Source organism: Bison bison, unplaced genomic scaffold (genome assembly GCF_000754665.1).
Source record: "Bison bison bison isolate TAMUID 2011002044 unplaced genomic scaffold, Bison_UMD1.0 scf7180017864474, whole genome shotgun sequence".
Classification (NCBI taxonomy): Eukaryota; Metazoa; Chordata; class Mammalia; order Artiodactyla; family Bovidae; genus Bison; species Bison bison.
Genome location: NW_011495035.1, coordinates 8,667,450 through 8,694,750, shown reverse-complemented (window position 1 = coordinate 8,694,750; position 27,301 = coordinate 8,667,450). Strand labels below are relative to the sequence as shown.

The window sequence follows — 27,301 nt, the reverse complement described above, 5'->3', positions numbered from 1 at the left end:
AATTTCCAGGCTAATTATTCAGCTCTTATTCCAATATAGTTGCAAACACTCACTGGTTAATTGCTTCCCTGGTGGCTCAGCTGGTAAAGAATTCACGTGCAATGTGGGGGACCTGGGTTGGGAAGATCCCCTGGAGAAGGGAAAGGCTACCCTCTCCAGTATTTTGGCCTGGAGAATTCCATGGACTGTATAGTATAGTCCATGGGGTCACAAAGAGTTGGACACGACTGAGTGACTTTCACTTCACTCACTTCACTGGTTAATTAATCTCCCTTTTATACTGAGGCATAAACATAGAAGCTAACATCTAAGTCATGGAATCACCTTAGACAATAGTGTAGAGCAAGGTTTCTCTGTCGTGATACTCCTGGTATTTAGGCCACATAACTTTTTGTTGAGGAGACTATCTTGTACAATGCAAGATATTTAGCAGTCCTCCCGGTCTCTACCCACCAGATTCCAACAGCACCTACTTCTCAGTTGTTAACAACTAAAAATATCTCTAGATATTGTCAATTATTTCCCTGAGAACAAAATTATCCCTGGTTGAGTACCACTGATACAGTGCAACTGTATTAAAACACAGTCATTGTTCTGATGAGTTGCAAAACTAGGTTGGTGGTATCAATACAGGTATACAAGAATAAACGAGACACACAAACACACACACACGCACAAAATGCTATTAGGCTTAAAAAAGAATCCCTAGTTTTCCAAGAACTTGGCATTTCATTATGTATTATCTCACACTAATGTTCCCGGGCCTTGGCCATGTTACTTCTTAATCAACATTATGAATTGCTTAATAAAAGCAGTAATACCTTGAACAATACCCACCACAGAGTCCCAGGGAACATTCACAACCATCAGCACTGTGATGGATTATGATTATGCCAGAAGGAAAAGTAAACTCCACACTGATCTTTTAGGAGAGTTAAGTGTTCAGCATTTGGAAAAAAAATAAATCAACTTCCAGCATTATGCAAGACTGTGTTCATAATTTACTGGGAAAACGTAAAAGATTGAAACCCTTGGAAACAGTATTTTTTCAGACTTTTCAGATCAGTGAAAGATAGGAGGAGACAAAGAAACTTCTATATACTCTAGAAACATAAGTGACCTGAAGAGTAAAACATCTTTTTAAAAACTGCAATACAAAGTAATTATGAATTCTTGTTCAAAATGACCTTCTCTTTGAAGGGTCCTGTGTCTTATCTTGCACAGCTCTTCACTGTTTTGTTCTAATGTCAATTCTCCCGTGAAGTTTTCCACATACTCTGTGCTCCAAAGACAACAAGTCTAGTCACACTCTAGAGTTCATATCTGTTCACCTGGTTTTCACTCTGCTCTGTTAAATCCCTTCAGGGAAGACATGCATGTATCATGCATATATTACTATACTGCACAGCACTAAGAATTTGGGAAGGACTCCAAAATATCAGTGTAGCAAGCAAATGAAGTGAGTCAATGAGCAACGAACTATACATGATTTATGTTAAGCACATGATAGCTTGGGTTTGCCTCAGACTTAATCAGATGATAATTTATTATATATCACAGTGATTAAAATCTCTTGATGCTTGTGTAACTTCTTTTGGGAAATGTAGAACCTAAAGCTCTTACAAAAACAGACATTTTTGCAATCCCAGAGAGGGGCTGTGGGGCGAACATGGGGGTATTATACATTATAATGCATTACACATTATAATGCATTACAATGTACAGCGTACAGCATAATAGTTAGATCACTGTATTCACTCCACTGCAACCAGACAATCAATCTAGCTATAAAAAAACTGAATCTACTCTGTTAATTCACATCCAACTAATTAAACGGTGCAGACCTGACTGATGTATCTCTGTAGTATCAAATCATATAAAGTCACTGTTTCATTATGTCACAGGGCTGTCATCGGTTGAATAACACCTGGAAATAAATATTTATCACAATTCAGTCAGAGAAAATGATGATTTTACTTGGATGGGGTGAAAAGATCTAGAATAATTAAATGAATTGATGCAAATATGACATATTCATAAATAAACACACCAGTAATATCTAACAACAACAAGAAGGAGGGGAGAAATACCTCAATTTAGAAGTTCATAGAATTGTTGAAGAGAAAAATGCATGCTTTTGGAACACACCCCATGTTTGCACCGGTCATATTTGTTCATTCACCATATGTTCTTGTTTCAAAAGAACTTCTACTCTCATGGATCAAGTAATGCTACAGGGATAAAAATATAACTTTCACAAAATTTAAAAAAATCTAATATAACAGTTCATTATATATAACCAAGAAACTGATACTAATAATATCATTATAGATCCATGATGAGGAAAGACCATGTACTTTAGTGCTGATTTGATCTACTATTATTTATCATTAACTTTCATTTATACATGCTAATAGGAAAAGCAATGGTTAGGGACATACAAAAAAGATAATGAAAAATCCCTTTTAACTGGTTCTGAAAAGCATGCTTCCTTTACTTTTCCCACAGCAAGTTTACACTTTTAACTCTCCAGCAATGATTACAGTTAAAACTTACTTCACTTACCTGAGAACATTCTAGGTGCTTGAGGTAAATAAAGAGAATCGTCATTTTGCTACAGCTTGTTCCTAGAGATGTCAAATGCTTCAGCAAATAAGGAAAGAATATTTCCTGAGAGCTTAATATGCCAAGTGCTGTTTAAGTGCTTTTAAACATGCTGTCATTGTATCCACATTACCCTGTAAGGTAGATATTACTTATACTATCTTTATGTCATAAGTGCAAAAACAGGTTCAAAATGGTAAGCTTGCCCAAGGTCACACATCAATCAAAACACATTATTACTCAAACTGCTAAGTGGACTGTGATATCCACTTTGAATAGATACAAATACTGCACCCTTTTGTGTATCTTTTTTATCCAAAGATAAAGCTAGTAGAAACTGTTAGAAACCCACAGAAAAGATTTGCCACAGCAGACTTCCTCTCATCCCCACTAAATAAGACCGTTGCAGTGGGTAAACAGATGTTTCCAACCACTGATTCTACTACACAGTGGGTTTATAAATCAAACGTGAAGTATAGACATCATGCATTTTATTACACAAAAGACAGTCGCTGGAGTTATTTTAAAAACTCTAAGTAAAATATGATATATTCTGTAGTGTATTCTTTCAGAAATATATTGAGTATCACAGCATTTTTAATTTACAGGTATTAAAGCATGATACCAAATACATAGAGGATTAAGAAGATGATTGCTATTTATAGCTGTTAATCAAAGGCAAACTACATGCTACAGGATCATATAATTGTAATTATAGACTATTTTTGCATTGAGAAAGGACACAACACTGGAAAGGTCCTTAATAAATCTGAGCTTTATTCTCATTGGTCCCCTTTAGTCCAAGTTACTCATCTTGTTGCTGAAAATATACTCCCAGCTGTCAAAATTTTAGTATCAATCAACAGTCTCTCTGCATCCTGGGCTTTGCTTTGAAAAAGCTTGGCTGATAAACAGATAAATCTGTCTTTCTGTGTATATGTTTATGTTTCCAGTACCTGCTTGAGCTGAAAGCCAGACATAACAATGAATTAGGGCTATGAATGCAGCACTTTTACTAAGTGAACAAAAGAGTATGGAATCAACATAATAAATGAGAATCCCTGGAACTGTAATTGTTAGAATCAATAGAATTTAGTTTTTAATTACAGCACTGCTACAAACCAGAGCATTCTTATGCAAGTCATGTCACTTCACTGAGGTTTATTTTTGTTATTTTGTGACCCCATGAACCTGCCAGGCTCCCCTGTCCATGGAATTCTCCAGACCAGAATACTGGAGTGGGTAGCTGTCCCCTTCTCCAGTGGATCTTCCCAACCCAGGAATCAAACCAGGGTCTCCTGCATTGCAGATAGATTCTTTACCAACTGAGCTACCAGGGAAGCCCTTATTTTGTTCAGGTCTAAAATAATGTTCTCTTATGTTCTTTGGAAGGAATGATGTTAAAGCTGAAACTCCAGTACTTTGGCCACCTCATGCAAAGAGTTGACTCATTGGAAAAGATTCTGGTGCTGGGAGGGATTGGGGGCAGCAGGAGAAGGGGACGACAGAGGATGAGATGGCTGGATGGCATCACTGACTCGATGGACATGAGTCTGAGTGAACTCCAGGAGTTGGTGATGGACAGGGAGGCCTGGTGTGCTGTGATTCATGGGGTATCAAAGAGTTGGACACGACTGAGTGACTGAACTGAACTGAACTGATGTTCTGAAAAATCCCCCAACTGTGAATGTAAAACTATACATCCTAATGTCTTTGTTACCTGGAGTATAGCTAGATCAACCAGGCAATTTGGTAGAAATTGAAGGTTCAGGCCCTAACCTGGCTTACTGGAAAAGAATTTGCATTTTTAACAAAATTCCAGGATGATCTGTATGCACATTTAAGATTCAAAAGTCTGGTCTAGACATCAAGTTGTAATAATAAATAGGCACCATGTCATCTAATCTGCATAAATCTAATTGTGTTGACAGTCTTGGAATTTTTAGTAAAAATACAAAAAGTCTTTAAGGGATTAAAACAACTCTTGTAAAAATTAACTCTTCTGATTTTAAAAGCTAGACATCACAAAAAATACCTCTCAGCCAAAGGATAGCATTTCCATCCTCCCCTAACTGCTATGGTTAAGATTTCCAATACTTTATTGAATAAATGCATTGAGAGTGGGCATCCTTGTTTTGTGTCTGATCACAGAGGCAGACTTTCAGTTTTTCACCACTGAGAATGATGTTGGTTGTAGGTTCTTCATATACAACTTTTATATGTTGAGGAACCCTGTCTCTATACCCACTTGTGCATCTTTATGATAGATGGCTGTTGAATTGTGTCAAAAGCTTTTCCTACAAGTACTGAGATGATCATATGATTTTTATCCTTTCTTGTTAATTTATGTGATATCACACTTATTGATTCATGGAGGGTCATCCTTGCATCCCTGGAATAAATCCCACTTGATCATGCTGTAGCATGCTTTTAATGTGTTTATCTGCTAATAATAATACTTCACTGAGGATTTCTGCATCTACGTTCACCAAGAATACTGGCCTGTAATTTTCTCTTTATTCATGGTATCCTTGTCTGGTTTTGGTATCAGTATAACTCTGGCTTCATAAAATGCATTTGGAAGGTTCTCCCCTCTTTAATTTTTTGGAAGAGTTTGAGGACAGAGATTAAATCTTTCTTGAATGTTTTGTAGAATTTGCTAATAAAGTCATCTGGTACTAGGATTTTATTTTGGGGCAACTTTTAATACTGTTTCAGTCTCATTGCTAGTAATCAGTCTACTCACATTTTCTATTTCTTCATGACTCTGTCTTGGAAGACATTTCAAGGAGTTCATTCATCTCTTCTAAGCTGTCCAGTTTGTTTGTGTATAAATATTCAGAGTAGTCTCTTGTCAGTTTTCCTATTTCTGTAGTAACAGTTTTAACTTCTCCCTTCCTCTCTAATTTTAATTATTTTGGTCCATTCTCATTACTGTTGGTTTGTCAATTTTATTTTTTTTCCAAAATGCCACCACCAAGACTGGCAGGGCTTCTGTGATAGCTCAGTTGGTAAAGAATCTGCCTGCAATGCAGGAGACCCCGGTTCGATTCCTGGGTCAGGAAAATCCCCTGGAGAAGGGACAGGCTACCCACTCCAGTATTCTTGGGCTTCCCTTGTGGCTCAGCTGGTAATGAATCTGCCTGCAATATGGGAGACCTGGGTTCAACCCCTGGGTTGCGAAGATCCCCTGGAGAATGGAAAGGCTACCCACTCCAGTATTCTGGCCTGGAAAATTCCATGGATTGTATAGTCCCTGGGGTTGCAAAGAGTTGGACACAACTGAGTGACATTCACTTTCACTTTCAGTGCTGGCAGATGCTTTAAAAAGTAGTAGGTTGGTCCCGTTTACTTATGATCCATGCATATGATTTTATTCACTATTTCTTTGCATTTGTAGGTAGACCCTGGTTTACAGTAGCCAGGTCTACCATATTTTCTAGCATCACCTCTCATCTGTTAGTAAGTGTGATGTGAAAGAAATCTTTCAGTATTATTGGACTTAAGTTTCCCAATCTATAAGGTAAGAAGTTGGGACTTAATGCCTTAAGTAAATGGATTCTTTTCTCTATAATAAGCAATTTAAGAACAGGGACAGATTTTTTTGAAAATACCCTACTTCATTCCCAATATTCTACCATTTAATTATTCAATTACTTCCAGTGAAATTTTTAACGTATATTACTGAAAGAAAAAAAAAAAAAAAACACATCTTAAGCCCACTTGGTTTGTGGTATTTTGTAATTAACTGTGTGAAGAACCATCATGACTTTTTAAACCCATGGGTTGAATAAAATTAGGTTTACTATCATAACAGTCTCAAGAGGTAGCACTAACATGAAGCATTTGTTTATTGCTGTAAGATACTTTTTCAAGAGGCCCACCAAAGTGGCATACATCACTACTTCATCAAAAAGATAAAAGGAATGATGGCACATTTTTAGCTTGTCACGTTTAAAATAAGACATATGGTAGCTTGTCAAAATTTCAAAACAAAGTCTTGAATTTAGTACATTTAGTGCAGAATTACCCTTCTAATTACATGTGTAGTAAAAGAATTTAAACTTCATAGATCACCCAAAACATAGTGTAATTTCCCTTAGAATCACACTAAAATGAGTTAAATTTATTTTGTTTTGAATTACAAAATATAGTGTAAAAGTCATGTCCAAATCACTCCCAGGATTTGGACATCAAAGTCAAAGACATACTTACAGACACTACCCCAAAGCTAAAGATTTGCTGACAGTTCTGGCTTAAGCACATGAATTTTAAGGGAAAAAAAGATATGTCTGTCTAAAGATTGTACAGAGAACTGATTAAAAAATCCAGACTTCAGGGGACTGATGGACGATGACATGCAAACCATTAGCATAGTTCGGATTTTGCAAGCACATGGACTTGGATAATATTCTCCCAGTGGAGAAATTCAAATACAAAGTGGAATAAGATCTCAGATGGAGTGCTGATGGACCAATATCCTGAACTGAGTACATTGAAACAAACAACCAGAAACAAGCCAGAGTAATTTGAGAAGCTTAAACTTGGAGATCAGTGGAGGGAAATTGAAAGGAAACACAGCCAACTTTATCTGAAAAGGATGCAATATCACACAACAGGAGAATGTTAACATATCTCCAGTGAGTCTGTTGAGGGCAGGGCTTGGAAGAGTCAGGGCAATCTACTGTCCCCATTGACATCTGTTTTGAAGTGAGACAGGCAGTTGTCTCAAAGGTCAACGACTGAATGTGCTCTGCAGACGTGGCTGCAGTTATAATACCTTTTAATCCACCTTTGAAGTAAGAGATTAGAGATGAGATGAAAGCTAACTGGATCCTTGCTGGAAGAATGAAACTTTTAAAGGCGAGCCATAATTACAGCTGCCTTCAAAGTTAGGTGGATGCCAAATCTTAGGGACGTGCAGAATTAACTGTGTTGGTGATGACAAGACCTAAGGTATCCCCAGCAGTGTTCTTAAGAGCTTGAAAACCAAGAATCCAAAGATTTGAGAGCAGGTGGTTGGACACAGCTGCTGAATAATCCTCTTAACCTCATCTGTACTCCACAGGGAGAAAAATAGCAGGAAAATAAAAGCCTCCACCAAGTGGTTGATGGCAGTGAAATAAAAGGAGCATCAAAAGTATACAAGGACAAATTTGTCCTAATGCTAATAATTTTGAACAAAAGGGACAGGCAGTTGCTATAGAGAGCTGTGTACAAGTATAAGATAAAGACATAATAAGTACGGCTACATAAAGGATAAAATAGAGTAGGATTCTAGGGGTGGTCCTTTCTTCAAGGCACATCTAATGCTATTATTCACTGAGGAGCTAAATCCCTCTTAATGTCTCTTCATTAATTTTTTGCTCAGGAAATAGCCAGAAATGAATAGCTCTCAGTCAATATTTAATTGATGCTTATAAATTTAATTTAATCAGGAAGTATCTAGATGTCTCTCTAGCCAATGAAAATTTAAGCAAAGCCAATGTAACAAAGAAAAATGAAAAGCAAAGCAGGCAACAGGCACCAGACTTGATGGGAGAGAGATATAAAACTTTACTATATTAAGCAACTAATATACTTTATTATTACAGCAAAGCCTACCTAATCCTGATTAATACAGCTCACCTCCCAACAAAGCATGAAATAAAAATGGTCTAATATAGACCTTTGTTTCTGTGCAATGCAGTGGTTCTAAATCTTCATAATTCTTTATTATTTACAAGTCGTTACATTGAGTACATTGACTGATGTTGAAGCTTCAATACTCTGGCCACTTGGGGCAAAGAGTCAACTCATTGGAAAAGACTCTGATACTGGGAAAGATTGAGGGCAGGAGGAGAAGGGCGGGGGGACATAGGATGAAATGGTTGGATGTCATCACTGACTCGATGATTATGAGTTTGTGCAAACTCTGGGAAATAGTGGAGGAAGGGGAAACGTGGTATGCTGCAGTCCATGGGGTTGCAAAGAATCAGACATAACTGAGCAACTGAACAAAAACACTGAGTTTATCTGAAGCATACTGACTGTTCAAGCTCAAGTTCTGTTCATTGCATAGTTGGAGAATTATATGGTATCACTCCTACAATGAAGGTGTAATCATTTAATGTTCGCACTGGGAAGAGGAAACTCCTAGAACACAGTAAGTTAAAAGAGTCCCAGGTAATAGCCAGGCCAGAGCTTTTCCTTTACAGTTGAGAAAACTTAGGCTCACAACTGTGAACCACTTGCCCAAAGTCACACACTTGCACCAAATAGAAGTCTTGAAGTTCAGAGCTGTGCTTTGTCCACAGTGACGGTCAGAGTTCCTCATGTCAATGGTGAGAATTTATCTTCCCCAAAGTGTTTTCTTTCTCCCTCAAGTAATGAAGGAGGATGATCTTACCTCCCCTAAAGAACTGAATAACACTTAGTTGTACATAAGAGAAATGGGAGAAAACAGGATACATGCTTTAAACAATAAGCAGTCTTTACTTGATGATGATGATAATGATAACAGCTAACAGATTTTGAGCATGTATGATGCACCTGGCACTTTTCTGCTCCTTATGGACAATATTTCCTTCTTCAAAATATGAAAATCTAACCCCAAAGTAGGTTCTAACATTTTCTTCATTTTTTAAACATATCATCTGAAGTTTGGAGTGGTTAAATAAGTTTTCCAGTGTCTCATAGTAAATCTGTGACAAAATTGGGATTCAAACTCAGATCCTTCTTGATTCCAAGATCATGATTCACAATCACTGTTCATCTAGGTGCAGGTGAATAGGACCTAAATGTTTTTAAGTGCCCTTGAAGGGGTCAGACACACAGGATTCAAGCAATGCATCCACTGGAGTGATGTTAGAGCAGCTAGTTGCACCCAAACTCCCACCTTTCCACACGGTGGTAAGGTACTAATAGAAACTTTGTGTATAAGAATCCAGTCAGAACAGGAGACAGTTGTGCTGAGCTGCTTTCAGCTGGCGCTACAGAAAAATCACACTTAGCTGTAAAGAAGCTGTTGATTGCTTACACGGTTTCTGTGGTATGCCAGCTCTTCTTGCCAGCCTGCTCTTCCTTATCAAAGAGCCAGAGTTCCAAGTGAGGTGAGAATCCACTTGACAAGCAGACATAAGCCATTTGGGGAAAATACAAATTAAAAGGCTCCAAGATAGAAATAGAAGCATTAGCAGCAGGAAGTGTCTTGGGGATACATTGTGTCAGATTACATAGGGGAATTGGGAGAATAAGTGAGTCACAGCCTCCCAGTGGATAAACCCTGCTGTGTCAGTAGCTGGGCAGCCTCAGAAACTGTATGAGCTATTTAAAGGTGCCAGCAGCAGCAGCACTGCCTCAATGCCTTCAAGTTAGGATCTGCTTAGCAACATCCTTGAATCATGCACAGTTTGCACATTTCTCAAGCCACTTTAGCATTTGTCCTAACTTCTGACCCATTATTCCAGGCATCATAATGGAATTTCAAGGAATTAGAGACATTTTGTCTAATATCACCCAGTCATTCAGTCAATGAACTTAAACTACAATGTTGATTTCAAAGAGTTTCTTTTTTTTTTTTTTTAATAGCATCAATATGCTGTCATGGGACATATTTGGTCAATGTCCAGGGTGAGAAATCTCAGTTTTAAGAAAGAGAGGCCCTAATGGGTTTCCCTGGTGTCTCAGATGGTAAAGAAAGAGAGGACCCCTCACAGCAGCCTGGGCAAAAAGTTAGTTCACTGGAAGAACAGAAGGAATCTCAGAGAACCTGCAGCTATGAAGTACAGCCAGGGTAAAACCACAGCGAACAGGTCAGGGGCAAAGGTGCTATCTTTTCTCTATTTCAGGGACCATGTGATCACAGCTCTCTCTCTCACCGTCTCTGACATGTTGTTTTCTTTATCCTTTTCGGATTCTTCTTTCTGTGTTAGTATGTAGTGAGTTAAAATAGCTCAAGATTAGCATGATTCACTGGTTCCTTTGTTCAGGTCTCATCTAGACTCTGTGTCCTCATGAGAAATTCCTCAAAGAGAAAAATCTCCTGCTCCAGTCACTCCGTGGTACAAGGAGACACCTGGACTTCCTTTCGGTCGGGGCTGTGGCAGCTGGATACTTCTAAGTGAAATCGGGGCTGTATACTCGGCAGACAACCCAAAGATTTCTTTTGTAAACAAATTGCCTTGAATGTTCAGTTCTGATCTGACTCAAATTATAGCCAGGACGTTTATCCCTGGTTAATGTATAATATGAGCACTTAACACCAGGTGAGCCACTTCCTCACTGCCTTCTAAAACTCCCATCAGTAGCTGCCTGTGTGGTTTTTACTTTGTAAAAACCAGGGCTTCTTGACTGTTAATCCTGTATCAAAGAAAATTCAATATAACACACAGGGTTTCCATTTTCTATTGTTTAATGCATTTCCAGCTATTGGGAAAGAGTGGGAGGGGGTCTCCAGATCTGGTCATTAACTAGTTACAGCAAAGTACTTTACAGTTTAGAGAGTTTGAAAGGACATAAGAAGATCCTGAACTAACCTCCTTCCATCGACACAAGGGATCGCCAGCTACATATAGAATAATCCCCTTGGAAAGAGACCTGAAAGCTGGATGAAGAGTCTCCAGAGCAAACGGTAAAAGGACAGCAAGAACACAGCAGGAAAGGCAGTGATAAAGGCTCAGCAAGAAAAATTCACACCCCAGTCAGATCAATTCACAGATGGGAGCAATTACAAAAGTGTGGTTATTTTCCCTGGAGAGTAGGGGATTTGAACTCCACAAACACCCTAATGGCTAGATCCTGCACAACGGAGATGAGCCCCTTAAACCCCTGGATTTGAAAACCAAAGGGGCACATGCTCAAGAAAATATAAAACTACAGGGAACAGAAAATCTGCTTTATAAAAGGCTCTTGTGCAGAATTACTCAACACGAGCAACAGCATAACACAAGATTGAAAAGTATGTGGGCGGTAGGTGAAAGGAATCCACATCTCATCTTGAAGGATCTGCCTGAGAGGCGGGTACCAATTGGGCCCCTCTTTGGGGACATGATCTCAAGCCACCCCAAGACTCAGTTTGGAATTCTACTGTCTTCCCCAGGTTCAATGCACCCCACGGAAGAAAATGAAACCTGAAGCTTTTGCTAAACTTAAGTATATGACCTAATGGTATACTACTCATGAGCTATAGGAAATTAACACTGGTCTGGGACACTTTACATCCCAGGACCTTGGTAGAAGCAAAAGCAAAACCACTTCTATGTCATGGTTTCACAACACAACATCCACAGCATTCTCACATGAAAAAAATAAATCTAATGTGAGCTCACAATATAAAAAGACAGACTATATATATGAGGGGGGAAAAGCTATGACAAGAATGAATCTACTAGCACAGTAAAAAGGATATGCAGTGTAAGCACTCACAATGAAAAAAGATCATGGACATGAATAGAAAGTAAGAGTTTGGAAAATGTTAGAAAGGAATTGAACCCACAAGAAAACAGCAGAACATTATAAAAGATACACAGAAAGATAGAAACCAAATAGAAGTTCCAGGAAAAAAAAAAAATAGAAAATTTAAAAGCCAACAAACATTTTAAATTGCAATTAAGTGCTTTTAACAAATATTCTTTATTTTCAGGCAATTGTTAATACTGCATTATCTGCCTTCTTCAGAGTCATCCATGGCCTTGTGAGTTTGGCAATGAAATGTAAATAAAAGTGACACGTGTCCTTCATGAGAAAGTTTTCAGACTTAGTTCGTGATCCCACAGGTCCTCTGCATTTGGCCTCAGCACTTACGGAGTCATTTCCTGACAGTGATTCCATCAACAGGAATGGAATATGATGAGCAAAGCTCCCACGTTAACTCACACTGGGTATATAACATGAGGGAGAAATAAACGTTTGTTGTTTTTGCCCCTAAGACTGAGGAGATGTTTGCTAGTGCAGCATGAATTTGCTATTTTGACTGATACAAATGTTAAATAACAAAGTAGACACTGATAAAGAAATAATTTGAAAATTGGAGGAGGAAATGACAGATTTTCCCAAAAAGCAAAATGGTGATATAAAGAAACAAACATTGAAAAGAATAACTAGGCATTATAGACAAGAGAAATAAATGGTCCAAAAATGTCTATTAAGATATACAACAAAGGACAATGGAAAAGATGTTAGTGTCAATACTCAAATGCTGAATGACAATTTTCCAAGATTGAAAAAAGGAACATGACCTCAGATTGAAAGTAAGGCATCGCATGAGCAAAACTAAAAATAAGTGCTTAATTGGGCAAATAATAATGAAACTTCAGTACTCCAAACACAGAGAAAATCTTATAAGGAAACAAAGAAAAAGATCACCTACAAAAGATTATCAGTGTGACTAACAGAAGACTTTAAAATCCACAGTAAATAAAGAGTAGAAAACAACAGCATAGTATCTTCAAAGTATTAAGAGGAAAAACTTGGCAACTAAGAATTCCAATCCTAGTTCAATATCACTCCAAAATAATGGTTTTAAAAAAAAATGACATTTTGTGATAAACAAACACAACTTAACACTAAGAGAAACCACAAAAAAATGTTTTGTGGGTGTATTAAGTAAAAGGACGGAGAAGGCAATGGCACCCCACTCCAGTACTCTTGCTTGGAAAACCCCATGGACGGAGGAGCCTGGTAGGCTGCAGTCCATGGGGTCACTAAGAGTTGGACATGACTTAGCGACTTCACTTTCACTTTTCACTTTCATGCATTGAAGAAGGAAGTGGCAACCCACTCCGGTGTTCCTGCCTGGAGAATCCCAGGGATGGCAGAGCCTGGCGGGCTGCCGTCTATGGGGTCGCACAGAGTCGGACACGTCTGAAGTGGCTTAGCAGCAGCAGCAGTAAGTAAAAGGAACTTGAATAATAAAGATTAGGAAACTAGAAACAAATGATAAATGGGTAAATGAATAGGGAATTCTATGTAAGTGAAACCTTAACTATATTAAATATAACTATAAGAATCACTAACTGAAAAAAAAAAATCAACTTTCCATAGTATTTTACTATGTATATGAGAAAAATGTGGAACTTTGTGTGGTATAGTTAGAAATAAAGTATTTTAGGTTTTATGTAAGAACATTATTAAATTTTGCATTGCCAATATACAAATAGAAACATAATAAGAAATCTGAAATAATCAAACAATAGTGGAATAAAAGAAAAATTAGTTGCTCCATTAGAATTCAGAAAAGAAGAAATATGCAGAAACAAAACATCTCACACAAAGTATGCTGACACAAAATAAGACAGTGGAAAGAATGGAAAGATTGTTTAAGATTCAAAGCAAGTGTGAGCTTTTAAACTCCTCTGATACATGAGAAAAACCATACATTAAAAAAAATATAGCTACATGCTACTAAAAGAAGACACACCTAAAATGACTGGTAAGGACTGGAAACAAACTAGAAACGGAACCCCTGGCAAATATTAATTTAAATAAGGGAGGAATTTTAATCTTAACATGATATGAAATAAATATGTCAAAAAGCATTACTGAGAAAGGAAGAGTATTATTCCCTAATATCAAAGGGTCAATTCATTATGTGAAAAGAAGTCTGATACCTGCATCTCTTTTATCTCCTGCATTGCAGGTGGATTCTTTACTGCTGAAGTACCACCTGCCACCGCTACTAGATATCAAACTCAGAATTTGAGGGTATATATATATATATATTTTTTTTTTTTTTAATTTGCCACCATAACTCTAGGCCCTACTGAAAATGCTGGCTTACAGTGAGCTACCAATAAATACTTGCTAAGAGGCAAATGATACAATCTCAGCTATTCTGACTACTCACCATAGCATAATCCTTTCCATTATCCACAAGGAAAAGCAGAAAGCAACCACTGTTTCAAATGGAGCAATTCACACAGTCATTTTTTCATAATGAAGATTAAACAATTCTGCTTAATGTTACAACGTATAGTATACTTCACTGAATAACTCAATTATCTTCTATATCCCCACACTATGATTTTAATTTCAATTTCCAAAGATAAAACCAAAGCTAAAAAAAAAATCTCTACAATGTTTAAACAGAAAAAAAATCATAAATAATAAAAATGATAGACAATTGAATCATACATTTTCAGGCAGCAGTTTATTTTCTTACTGGCGACAACACTGACTTGCATTCAGAAGCACGTGCACAGACACATTTTAATACAAGGCCATGGGGATGTGTTCTCTGAGTTCTGACATCACCCTCATGGTATGCTAATGCTCCTCTCAGCACAGGTAATGTTACTTCTGCGAGGGAAGGCTCTGTCAACTACTATGAGGAACACAGGAAGCATAAAAATCATGTTTCTCTGTTAAATGTTCCCCTGCTTTATCGAAGTCCCTACGGGACTGATTAAATTCATTAAGTGATAGCAGAAATTCTAGCCGTGCTTTTCTCTCTGGCCAAGATGCCTGTGGAGTGGGCGTTGGGGATGTGGGAGGGTAACTGTGGAAAAGCTGAGTTGCCAAAAATCGTGTTGCAGCCTAATACTTACAACCAAGTAACACTTATTAAAATACATTAATTATACAATATTACAAGTCTATTTTACTTATATATATATATATATATATATATATATATATAACAGAGGAACTGTTTTGTAACTGGCACCATGGTAAATATTTGACATTTAGTCTTCCTATGTCTTACAATTGGAGAAGGAGATGGCAACCCGCTCCAGTACCTTTGCCTGCAAAATCCCATGGATGGAGGAGTCCGGTAGACTACAGTCCATGGAGTCACAAAGAGTCGGACACGACTGCCACTACAATGGCCATTAGTACCTTTATATTATTGTTAGAGGAATGTGTGGCTACAGAAGATGTAGTTGGTGAATTTTAAACATGAACCCATCTCTGACCCCATCTCTCAATGGATTAAACAATGAATTTTTTAAAATTTAAATTTATTTATTTTAATTAGAGGCTAATTACTTTACAAAATTGTATTGGTTAGAAATCTGACTTGATCTTTGGTTTTGGAGGGCACAGCAGGACTTTAAGGAAAACTGTGTTTGTTGATTTGAGTGACAGCCCAAGGAGTCTACTTATTCTGTTACACCCCCTACTCACCATATTTGAAAGAAAAATTTTGTCTTCCTAAAACATGAATTTCATATTTTATTACTTCACTGATATTCACGTAGCATAAAAAGAATTGGAAATGACTGAGCGACTGAATAACAACAACCATAAAATTTGGGCCAATGCACAAGACATGAGATGTTGGTTTGATCCCTGGGTTGGGAAGATTTCCTGGAGAAGGGGATGGCAACTCTTTCCAGCATTCTTGCCTGGAGAATCACCCAGACAGAAGAGCGTGGCGGGCTACAGTTCACAGGGTTGCAGAGGGGGACATGACTGAAGTGACTGAGCAAGCACATAGGATAAAATTCACCATTTACTGTACAATTCAGGATCTCTTAGCATATTCACAGGTTTGTGTCACCACCACCACTATCTGACTCCAGAAAATGTTTATCACCCAAGAAAGGACACCGTGGGCTCACTCAGTTCAGTTCAGTTGCTCAGTCGTGTCCGACTCTTTGAGACCCCATGAATCGCAGCATGCCAGGCCTCCCTGTCCATCACCAACTCCAGGAGTTCACTGGGACTCACATCCATCGAGTCAGTGATGCTATCCAGCCATCTCATCCTCTGTCGTCCCCTTCTCCTCCTGCCCCCAATCCCTCCCAGCATCAGAGTCTTTTCCAATGAGTCAACTCTTACTAGCAGCCACTTCACATTATTCTCTTTCCATAGTTCTTGGAAACCACCAACATGCTTTCTGTCTCTATCATTTTTTCTATTCCAGAAACTTCATATAAATGGATTCGTATAATATGGAGCCTGTTGTGCTTCCTTTTTTCATTTAGTATAACGGTTTCAAAGTTCATCCATGTTGTAGCATGTGTTGATATTTAATTTTCCTAATCTATTTAAATTAATATCATCCAAAAGAAGATGACAATTAAGTGCATCAACCCAGAAAAACTATTTTCTTCAATTTTCTTTGTGTGCACAGGTTAGATGGAATGTTGTGGTTTTAACAAAGGAACTTCATGCAAGTTCATACACAATATTATAGTCTCCATTTCTCCATTTTACAGGTGGGGGAGAAAAGAGTTTTGGAGAGATTAGTTTATCTGTTTGAGTATTTGAGCAGGAAATTAAGCACAGAGGTCTGAATACAAAACCTAAATTACTTTCACTTAGTTGGTAGATATACAAAAGGAACAACAAAATGGTTCAGTGACCAAACCTATCGTCTTTGCTTTGTACGAGACAAACTCTTAGAAGTCGAGCTTTTATTTTGTTTTGTTTTGTTTTAGTCGCTAAGTCCTGTCTGACTCTTCGCAACTTGATAGACTGTAGTCCACCAGGCTCTTCTGTCCATTGGATTTTTTACTGGAGTGGGTAGCCATTTCCTTCCCTAGGGGATCTTCCCAATCTAGGGATCAAACCCCCGTCTTCGGCAGGCAGATTCTTTACTACTGAGCCACCAGGGAACTCGAGTGCCTGCCAGGGCCATATAGATAGCAAATGATGTGGCATGATAAACTGAAGGTAGAGGAGGGCATCTGCTGCTCAAATAAGCCCTCATGCCACCTGGGAATGCAGGCTCAGGGTAGAAAATAATCTGATTTCTTCTAAGAGAATCTGGAAATCATCATTGCATGTGAAATCTAATTTTCAAGTGTTAGCAACAAATTAAAATTTGTTTTTCTTTTTGAAATTAAAAGAAAAAGAGAGAGAAAATGCATGAACCAAAGCACACTATTTTGCAGCTGTTCTGTTCCACAGGCTACAATTAACAGATAACAAAAGGCCAAGGCACCAGAGGGTGCCAGGGCCCTCTGTAAGACAGGGACAAAGGAGAATGAGGAAAATTTGAGGAAAGGTGACCCTCTGCCTTTCAACATTAATTCTGAACATGCCCAACCACTTAAACCTTTAAAGACAGAAAATTAGAATAGAAAAGACGTCATTGAATCCTTCATTCTTTCCATGAATAATTACTGAGTCATCCTTCGTGCATGTACTGTTATATTCTAGGAATACCATAATGTACAATAAGATGTAACCACTGGCATCAGAGTCCAAGGTGGGACAGTAAGATAATTAGGCAAGCAACTGCAGACACTGTGATTATCATGTCATTCATATTGATGTCAGCAGCCTATAGAAGCTTAACTCAGGCAAGGAAAACATAGAAGGCTTCCTGGAAGAACTGAGCTTTCATTTAGTGATAAAAGAGTTGATCACACAAAGATACGAGAAGGGAGATGATGGACAAAAGGGCTGTTCCTGGAAGAAGGCCTACAATGAGCAAAAGCAAGATAGAAGATGAGATATTTAAACAATTTAAAGAAATTCAGGTTGGAAGAACCTACATTGGAAAGTGTGGGGTGGGAGAAAGAAAGGTAGACAGCTAAGCAAGGGCCAAATAACGTTGAAACTTCTGAAGCTGTGTTAAACACTTGGAATAGATCCAAGGAAAACAGGGAACAGTGGCAGATTTGTAGGTGGTTCTGTAGGTAGATTACATTTAGAACGTGATTTAAGATCACTCCTACTGCCTGAGGAGGTAAAAATAGTAGTTTACAGCAAGTGTGAGAATGCTCTTATCTTGGAACAGGCCAGCTCCCTAAGAAGAAGCCTGGCTCCCCTGGAGGATGAGAGACCACAGGGAGCAGAGTTTCCCCTTCCCAACCTACAAACTGACCTCAGACACACAGACACACCCAGCAAACTGTGGGAGTCTATTTTGTAACAGAAGACCTACCTAGCTGACCTTACAGACTCATGAGAAATAATAAATGGTCACTATTGCAAGCCACTGAATTCTGGGGTGACTTTTTACAGAGTAAGAGTTAATTGGTAAAAAAAAAAAATACCTTAGTTAATCTTGGCTTATGAAACTCATCTGGGAAATCAAATTAAATAATTTTTTTCTATATATTTTTTCAATAGAGAGTGTTAAGAAAATTCCCTGAGACTCAAGAGTATGCATTAATATTACCCAATGGTATCAACCCCTATCCTGAATCACAGAATATTTTGTTTTCTATTGCTGGGGAGGCAATTTGGCCATCAGGATCTCTTGATAATTATTACATCTGTTAAAGTGACTCAGCTTTTTATTTTCTATACAGCAATGCAATGAGATTTTCCTCTGCCACCATCCTCCAGGCTAGCACTTTTCCCCATGAAGGTCTAGTTAACCGTAGTTAACTTCAATATCACTCTTGCCACTTTTAAGGGCCAGGTCCTACTATGGGTGAACAATATCCCACAAAAACGTATAGTGAAATCCTAATCCTGAGACCCATGAATGTGACCTTATTTGGGAAAAGGGTCTTTGCAGATGTAATCAAGTTAAGATGAGGTCGTATTGGACTAGGATGATGAAGAGGGAATATAGACCCAAACACACATGGGGGAGAAACCATGTGAAGGCAGAGACTGAAGTGATGCAATTACAAGTTAGGGAACACCAAAAGTTATCAGCAACTTCTAGAAGATGGAAGATGCAAGTGAGAATTTCTCCTTTAAAGCTCTTAGAGAAAGCACAGCCCAGCCTACACTTTGATTTCATTCTTTTCTACTCAGGGAGAAAATAAATTTCCATTAAGTCACCCAGTTCATGGTGCTTTGTTACAGCAGTCTTAGGAAACTAAAAACAGTTAAGTTTTACTTGTATATATCTGTATCTTTCATAAAGGAAAAAAATATGAAGTTCAAGACAGAGGGGGCAAGTGTAGACAGAGGGGGGACGCATGATAGTAACTTATAACACTCACGTTTTACCCCTAAAAAACTTCAATTTTCATGCCTCAATATTTGCAGATCTCACTAACTTAGTATTTTGAAGATCTGACTGAAAATGTCCTCTCCATAAGTCATGGGCAAAAATGCAACAACCTTCATTTTATTCCCAATACTTTTTCCATGATGCCAAATTCTGAACTTTTTGAATTATCATATTAATTTGAACCACCAAATATCTGCCTCAAGTATCTTCTCCAGAAAGAACCCAGAGAGGGTACAACTTCCTATTTTCAAGGTTCAAACTTGTATGACTTCGCTACTTTTGTTAACTTCAACTTTCAGAAAAACATAAAAAATTATCTCACTGTATCACTCTAAGGAAAGAATCTAATGTTTCCAGAGTAACTAAGGATGCTAATCCAAGGTGAAATACAAGTAAGAAAAAGTTTTCCCTTTTGGGAAGCTTACCTTTTAGGGTAGATCTTGGGGCCACATGCTGTGGCGTTACTATATGTCAATGATTCCTAGAATTAAAAAAAATAACATACAAATAAATACATTTTTCAGGGATAAATATTCTTATATGTAGTTAATGCTTAACAATTTCCATTCTAAACAAATTAGAAGGAACTAAAAATTAAATACAGTTGGTACGGATTTCAGGCTTGATAGAATGGCCAAAATTAGGAGACAAGAGTTTGGGTTCTATGCTTTGTATCTCACTAGCTGTGTGAACTTTTTTTTTTTTTTTTCAAATGTATTCTTTTTATTTATTTATTTATTTTTACTTTACAATATTGTACTGGTTTTGCCATACATCAACATGCATCCGCCACGGGTGTACACGTGTTCCCCATCCTGAACCCCTCTCCCACCTCCCTTCCCATACCATCCCTCTGGGTCATCCCAGTGCACCAGCCCCAAGCTTCCTGTATCCTGCATCGAATCTGGACTGGCGATTCATTTCTTATATGACATTATACATGTTTTAATGCCATTCTCCCAAATCATTCCCACCCCCTCTCCCACAGAGTCCAAAAGACTGTTCTATACATGTGTCTCTTTTGCTGTCTTGCATACAGGGTTGTCGTTACCATCTTTCTAAATTCCATATATATGCGTTAGTATACTGTATTGGTGTTTTTCTTTCTGGTTTACTTCACTCTGTATAATAGGCTCCAGTTTCATCCATCTTATTAGAACTGATTCAAATGAACTTTTTTTAAAACAGTATTTTTAAAAAATTTAAATTTTATCAAGGTAACCTTGATTGTTAACACTATACGTTTCATGTATACATTCTACTTCTACTTTCGTATGCCCACCAAAAATCCAAGCTCATCACCACAAATTTACTTTCTGTCTGTCACCCTTCACCCATTTTGCCCTCCCCATGTCCCTCTTCCAACTGGTAACAAATTTTAAAAGACACATGCACCGCTACATGCATCGTTTGTTCCAGCATTATTTTAAATAGTCAAGGAATAGAAACAACCTAAGTGCCCGTGAACAGATGAAAGGATAAAAAAGATTCATATACAATGAAACACCACTCAGCCATAAAAAAGGTGAAATCTTGCCATTTGCAACAATGTGGATGGACCTTGAGGGTATTAAGCTAAGTAAAATAAGTTAGAGGGAAGAAGACAGATCTGTATGACTTCACTCATGCTTTATATATGGGATATTAAAAAAACTAATAAACTAAACAAAATAAATGAACAAACCAAATCAAACTAGCTGCCTGACTTGCTGTGTAACTCCTGAGCAGTCGTTTCACCACTTGATGGCTTCTTAGTAATAACAATTTTAGAAGCCTGCAATATTCTAAGGTATTCAGATTCAGTAAGAGTGACCATTTCCTAAGAAAATATGTTACAAAGTGATTTAAAATAATGAAAAACAACTAGGAGGCATGCCACTGTTTTTGTTCATTTTATGATTATGTAAAATGAATGCAACAAAACTCTTCCAATAAATCTGGCATTATGTATGCATGCTAAGTTGCTTCAGTAGTGTCTGATTCTGTGCAATCCTATGGATGGTAGCCCACCGGGTTTCTCTGTCCATGGAATTCTCCAGGCAAGAACACTGGAGTGGGTTGCCATTCCCTTCTCCAGGGGATCTTCCTGACCCAGGGATCGGGATCGAACCCGGGTCTCCTGCATTGCAGGCAGATTCTTTACTGTCTGAGCCACCAGGGAAGCCCACAAATATATATATATTTATATTTCTGTATATATATTTGTAGCTTCATGTCTATGTGTATGTGTCTATCCTCCAACTTTAATTCTGAGTAATATAATTATCTTTTTATAATTGAAAATATCATTTTGTGTGTGTGTGTGTGTGTATATATATATATTTAGGCCACTCAGAGGTATCTTTAACTATAAAATTCTAGTCTAATTTACATTTAAACATAGCATATTTGATTGAGATAGAAATAGAATCTTTTCTTGACTAGCCATAAATACCTTATCACTTCTTAAGCTTACACTATCGCCTGGTGGGTACCATAATAGTCATCACTGTATTAAGTTTCTTAATACCTTTACTTTCAAGTCAGTATCAATGAGTCTGGAAGGTAAGAACCAAAATCTTTATTTTGTTTATATATTAGAAATGGAATTTTTAGTTTTTTCTTTACTTTCTTAAATATTCTCCAAAAATAAAGAGCCACAAATGATTCTAACAAATCTAAGGCAGTGCTTCCTGTGAAACAAACAAATCCTATAATTAACTTAACCATGAATCATAAATACATCACTTTTTGATTTTTTAAATATGGTTGGTCATCAGCTGTATATATATGTGTGTGTGTATCTCAAATCCTAATTTTCTTATACTAAGGATACCCACTGATAAGAAGGTAAACCTCTATTTACAGTTACTGGCCCTATATACAACTTCAGACTACACATCAAAAACAACAGCTAAAATGAGAGTTATCCTAAAAACAAAAACGGGAAAACTGTAGGCAAGGCTTCATTCTTTATTTTCAATTATTACTAGGATCTTGGCATTTATATATATATATTTTCTTTTTTTCCAGGATGAAAGTAAAGATTACAATTATCCACTGGAATGATACAGTCTGAAATGAAAGCAGACTAACTTCATTCATTAAATTATAATTATGTTCCTCTTGTTTAAAAGCACAAGCTCTGAGGCAGCTGCCTGGGATGGGATGCTGGTTAAATTATTTACTAGCCACGTGATCATGAGCAATTCGTTAATTGGTACAAGCCTCAACTTCACCTACAAAGTGGGGAGGATAATGCTATTCAGCCTCAAAGAACAGATGAAAAGTAAGTAACATAATGTAATTCAGTTCTCAGTCCACTACTTGGCATATGGTAACCAGTGACTCTATAGTAACATTGTTAAGAGTCTCCCATCCATTATGAAGAGTCTCAGGAGGGATGTGTATACACACAAAAAATGCAGTCAGTATGTAAAATCTACACATACTTCAAAGAATTCCCCTCCTTATCCACACTACTTAGTTCAAAACTCTTCCCTTCCATTTTAGGAACTGTTCCCTAAGGGCACTTTTATCTAAAGAATTTACCTGTTGGATGGGCTAACATCATGAATACCTCCATCAGATTTGTTAGATGCCATGAAGCAAAAGATGATGCCAGAGACTGGAAAGCAGGATGGAAAGGTTGGAAAGTAAAGAGTAATATCTAAGATTTATCCACAAAGGTCTACGAACACCTCAGTAGATATAGAGGTGTTAGCCTTGTTGAATAGCCTTATTTAAAAGGTGTTAAAGCCTTATTTAAAAGTTAGAATGTTTGTTTAATTCTAATTGGAATGAAATTTGACTAAGCAGATTCTTATCAGGTATAGAAGGGATTTAGTTAAAACTTCCCATCAGATGTGCCAACATACAGAGATAAACCAGGTAGAAAATACCTAAGTAGATTCCTTCAAATGGGTTAAAATCACAAGAATTACTGAATACCACCTTTGTGCTGCTTTATTCAAGCAAAAAAACTGACATTCATGTTAGTTGATTGTACAACAGCCTCTCCCTGGACAAGAACACATGGAAAGGCTTTCATTCCATTCACCTTTAAGTGCAGATTTCCCATGCATACAAAGCTAATACTAATTTTATTCCCACCTTACACTGTTTTTATAAAGGCAGAATGAGATAATCTATGGGGGGAAAAAAAAGTGTCCAGCACATCATATGCATAAAGTATTTATTTTTAAAATTAGTGAAAATTTATTAAATTTTCCAATATTATATCCTTGTCCTTGCTGGCTCAGACAATAAAGAATCTGCCTGCAATGCAGGAGAACTGGGTTCAATTCATAGGTCGGGAAGACCCCCTGGAGAAGGGAATGGCTACCTACTCCAGTATCTTGCCTGGAGAATTCCATGGACAGAGGAGTCTGGCGGGCTACAGTCTATGGGGTCACGAAAAGTCAAACATGACTGAGTGACTAACACTGTCATTTTCACCATCCTTGTCACTTACCTGCTGCTGTAATAAGTTTAAGTTACATTTAAATTTTAATGATGGCTTTTATTAGGAACTCCATAAAAAGCACATGTGAGAACAGACAGGAAATTAATACATGAACAAATGAATAAATAGATGAATCTACCTCTGCTTAGAAGGATTGGACAAATCCGAGTTTTGAACAAAATCAGCTGGTATAAACATAAATGCACCGGCTATATCACAATACAAAAGAACCAGAAATCCATGAATAAGTGTAGACATTCTTGGCAAAAAGCAACTATGAAGAAGCAGCAGCTGGAAAGCCTGGGTCAGAAAGGATTATTTTAATCTAGAGAACAAAATGTCCTGATCTACATCCTGCTCAATTATTTAGAACTAAAATGTATGCTGGTAATTTATTCAGGACAAAAGAATCCTTCCCAAGTGACAGTTTGCTATTGTTCAGTCATCAAGCCATGCCAACTCTTAGTGACCCCATGGCCTGCTGCACACCAGCCTTCCCTATCTTTCACTGTCTCCCAGAGTTTGCTCAAACTCACGTCCACTAGGTCAGTGATGCTATCTAAGCATCTCATCCTCTGCCGCCCTCTTCTCCTTTTGCTTTCAATTTTTCCCCGAATCGGGGTCTTTTCCAACAAGTCAGTTCTTCACATCAGGTGGCCAAAGTATTGGAGCTTTAGGTTCAGCATCAGTCCTTCCAAATGAATATTCAAAGTTGATTTCCTTTAGCATTGACTAGTTTGATTTCCTGGAGAAGGCAATGGCAACCCACCCCAGTACTCTTGCCCAGAAAATCCCATGGACAGAGGAGCCTGGTAGGCTACAGTCCATGGGGTCGCTAAGAGTCGGACATGACGGAGCGACTTCACTTTGACTTTTCACTTTCATGCATTGGAGAAGGAAATGGCAACCCACTCCAGTGTTCTTGCCTGGAGAATCCCAGGGACGGGGGAGCCTGCTGGGCTGCCGTCTATGGAGTCACACAGAGTCGGATACGACTGAAGTGACTTGGCAGCAGCAGCAGCAGCAGTTTGATTTCCTTGCAGTCCCAGGGACTCTCAAGAGTCTTCTCCAGCACCACAATTCAAAAGCATCAATTCTTTAGTGCTCAGCCTTCTTTATGGTCCAACTCTCATATCCTTACATGCCTACAGGAAAGACCACGGCTTTGACTATACGGACCTTTATCAACAAACTGTTGTCTCTGCTTTTTAATATGCTGTCTAGGTTTGTCATAGCTTTCCTTTCAAGGAGCAAGTGTCTTTTAATTTCATGGCTGCAGTCACCATCTGCAGTGATCCTGGAGCCCCTCAAAATAAAATCTGTCACTGGTTCTACTTTTTCCCCTTCTACTTACCATGGAATGATGGGCCCAGATGCTGTGGTTTTAGTTTTTTGAATGTTGAGCTTTAAGTCACTTTTTTACTCTCCTCTTTGTTTTCTCCCTTTAGAGTCGTATCATCTGCATATCTGAGGTTGCTGATATTTCTCCTGGCAATCTTGATTCCAGCTTGTGAGTCATCCAGCCCAGCCTTTTGCATGACATACTCTGCATAGAACTTAAATAAAAAGAGTGACAATATACAGCTTTGTCTTACTCAGTTCCCAATTTTGAACCAGTCCATTGTCCCATGTAAGGTTCTAACAGTTGTTTCTTGATTCACATACAAGTTTCTCAGGAGAGAGGTAAGGTGGTCTGGCATTCTCATCTCTTTAAGAATTTTTCCCAGTTTGTTTTAATCCACACAGGCAAAGGTTTTAGTGTAGTCAATGAAGCAGATGTTTTTCTGGAATTCCCTTGTTTTCTGTATATTCCAATGAATGTTAATTTGATCTCTGGTTCCTCTGCCTTTTCTAAATCCAGCTTGTACATCTGGAAGTTCTTGGTTCACATACTACTGAAGCCAAACTTGAAGACTTCTGAGCATAACCTTGCTAGGATGTAAAATGAGCACAATTAACAGTAATTTAAGCATTCTTTGGCATTGCCTTTCTTTGGGATTGGAATAAAAACTGACCTTTTCCACCCTGTGACCACTGTTGTTTTCCAAATTTGCTGTCATATTGAGTGCAGCACTTTAACACAGTCATCTTTTAGGATTTTTACAGAGCTCAGCTGGAATTCTATCACCTCCGTTAGCTTTGTAAGTAGTGATGCTTCCTACGGCCCACTTGACTTCACACTCCAGGATGTCTGGCTCTAGATGAGTGATCACACCAAATAACTTTGGTTATTTTGGTAGTAAGACCTTTTGTATAGTTCTTCAGTGTATTCATGCCACCTCTTCTTAACCTCTTCTGCTTCTGTTAGGTCTTTCTTGTTTCTGTCCTTTATTGGGCCCATCCTTGCATGAAATGTTCCCTTGGTATCTTCAATTTTCTTGAAGAGATCTCTAGGCTTTCCCATTCTATTGTTTTCCTCTATTTCTTTGCATTGTTCACTTAAGAAGGCCTTCTTATCTCTCCTTGCTACTCTCTGGAACTCTGCATTCAGTTGGATATATCTTTCCCTTTCTCTCTTGCTTTTCACCTCTCTTCTTTCCTCAGCTATTTTAAAGTCTCCTCAGACAACCATTTTGCCTTCTTACCTTTTTTCTCCCCTTAGGAATGGTTTTGGTCTCCACCTCCTGTACAATGTTACAAACTTTCTTTCACCTTCACTGGTCTCAGACAGGTATATATCTAGAAATAAATGTCTATATGATCACCATCAGCTAGAAGTCTATGATGGCACTGAATCCTCCAGGGCAATATGCCTTTACATCAGTTCAGTTCAGTTCAGTCACTCAGTCGTGTCCGACTCTTTGCGACCCCATGAATCGCAGCATGCCAGGCCTCCCTGTCCATCACTAACTCCCAGAATTCACCCAGACTCACGTCCATCGAGTCAGTGATGCCATCCAGCTATCTCATCCCCTCTGTCGTCCCCTTCTCCTCCTGCCTCCAATCCCTCCCAGCATCAGTGTCTTTTCCACTGAGTCAATTCTTTGCATGAGGTGGCCAAAGTACTGGAATTTCAGCTTTAGCATCATTCCTTCCAAAGAAATCCCAGGGCTGATCTCCTTCAGAATGGACTGGTTGGATCTCCTTGCAGTCCAAGGGACTCTCAAGAGTCTTCTCCAATACCACAGTTCAAAAGCATCAATTCTTTGGCGCTCAGCCTTCTTCACAGTCCAACTCTCACATCCATACATGACCACTGGAAAAACCATAGCCTTGACTAGATGGACCTTTGTTGGCAAAGTAATGTCTCTGCTTTTGAATATGCTATCTAGGTTGGTCATAACTTTTCTTCCAAGGAGTAAGCGTCTTTTAATTTCATGGCTGCAGTCACCATCTGCAGTGATTTTGGAGCCCCAAAAAATAAAGTCTGACACTGTTTCCACTGTTTCCCCATCTATTTCCCATGA

The 27,301-nt window shown here is 38.1% G+C and overlaps 1 protein-coding gene across 2 annotated transcripts in view; it reads right to left on the bottom strand.

The window, feature by feature from the left end:
* CNTN4 (contactin 4) overlaps window positions 1–27,301 on the bottom strand; it is a 999,337-nt gene that overhangs the window by 731,826 nt on the left and 240,210 nt on the right. For both annotated transcript variants that reach the window (XM_010862023.1, XM_010862025.1), the window contains exon 3: window positions 19,876–19,931. The gene's annotated coding sequence lies outside the window, so the exon portion shown is untranslated. The remainder of the gene's footprint in view (window positions 1–19,875; window positions 19,932–27,301) is intronic.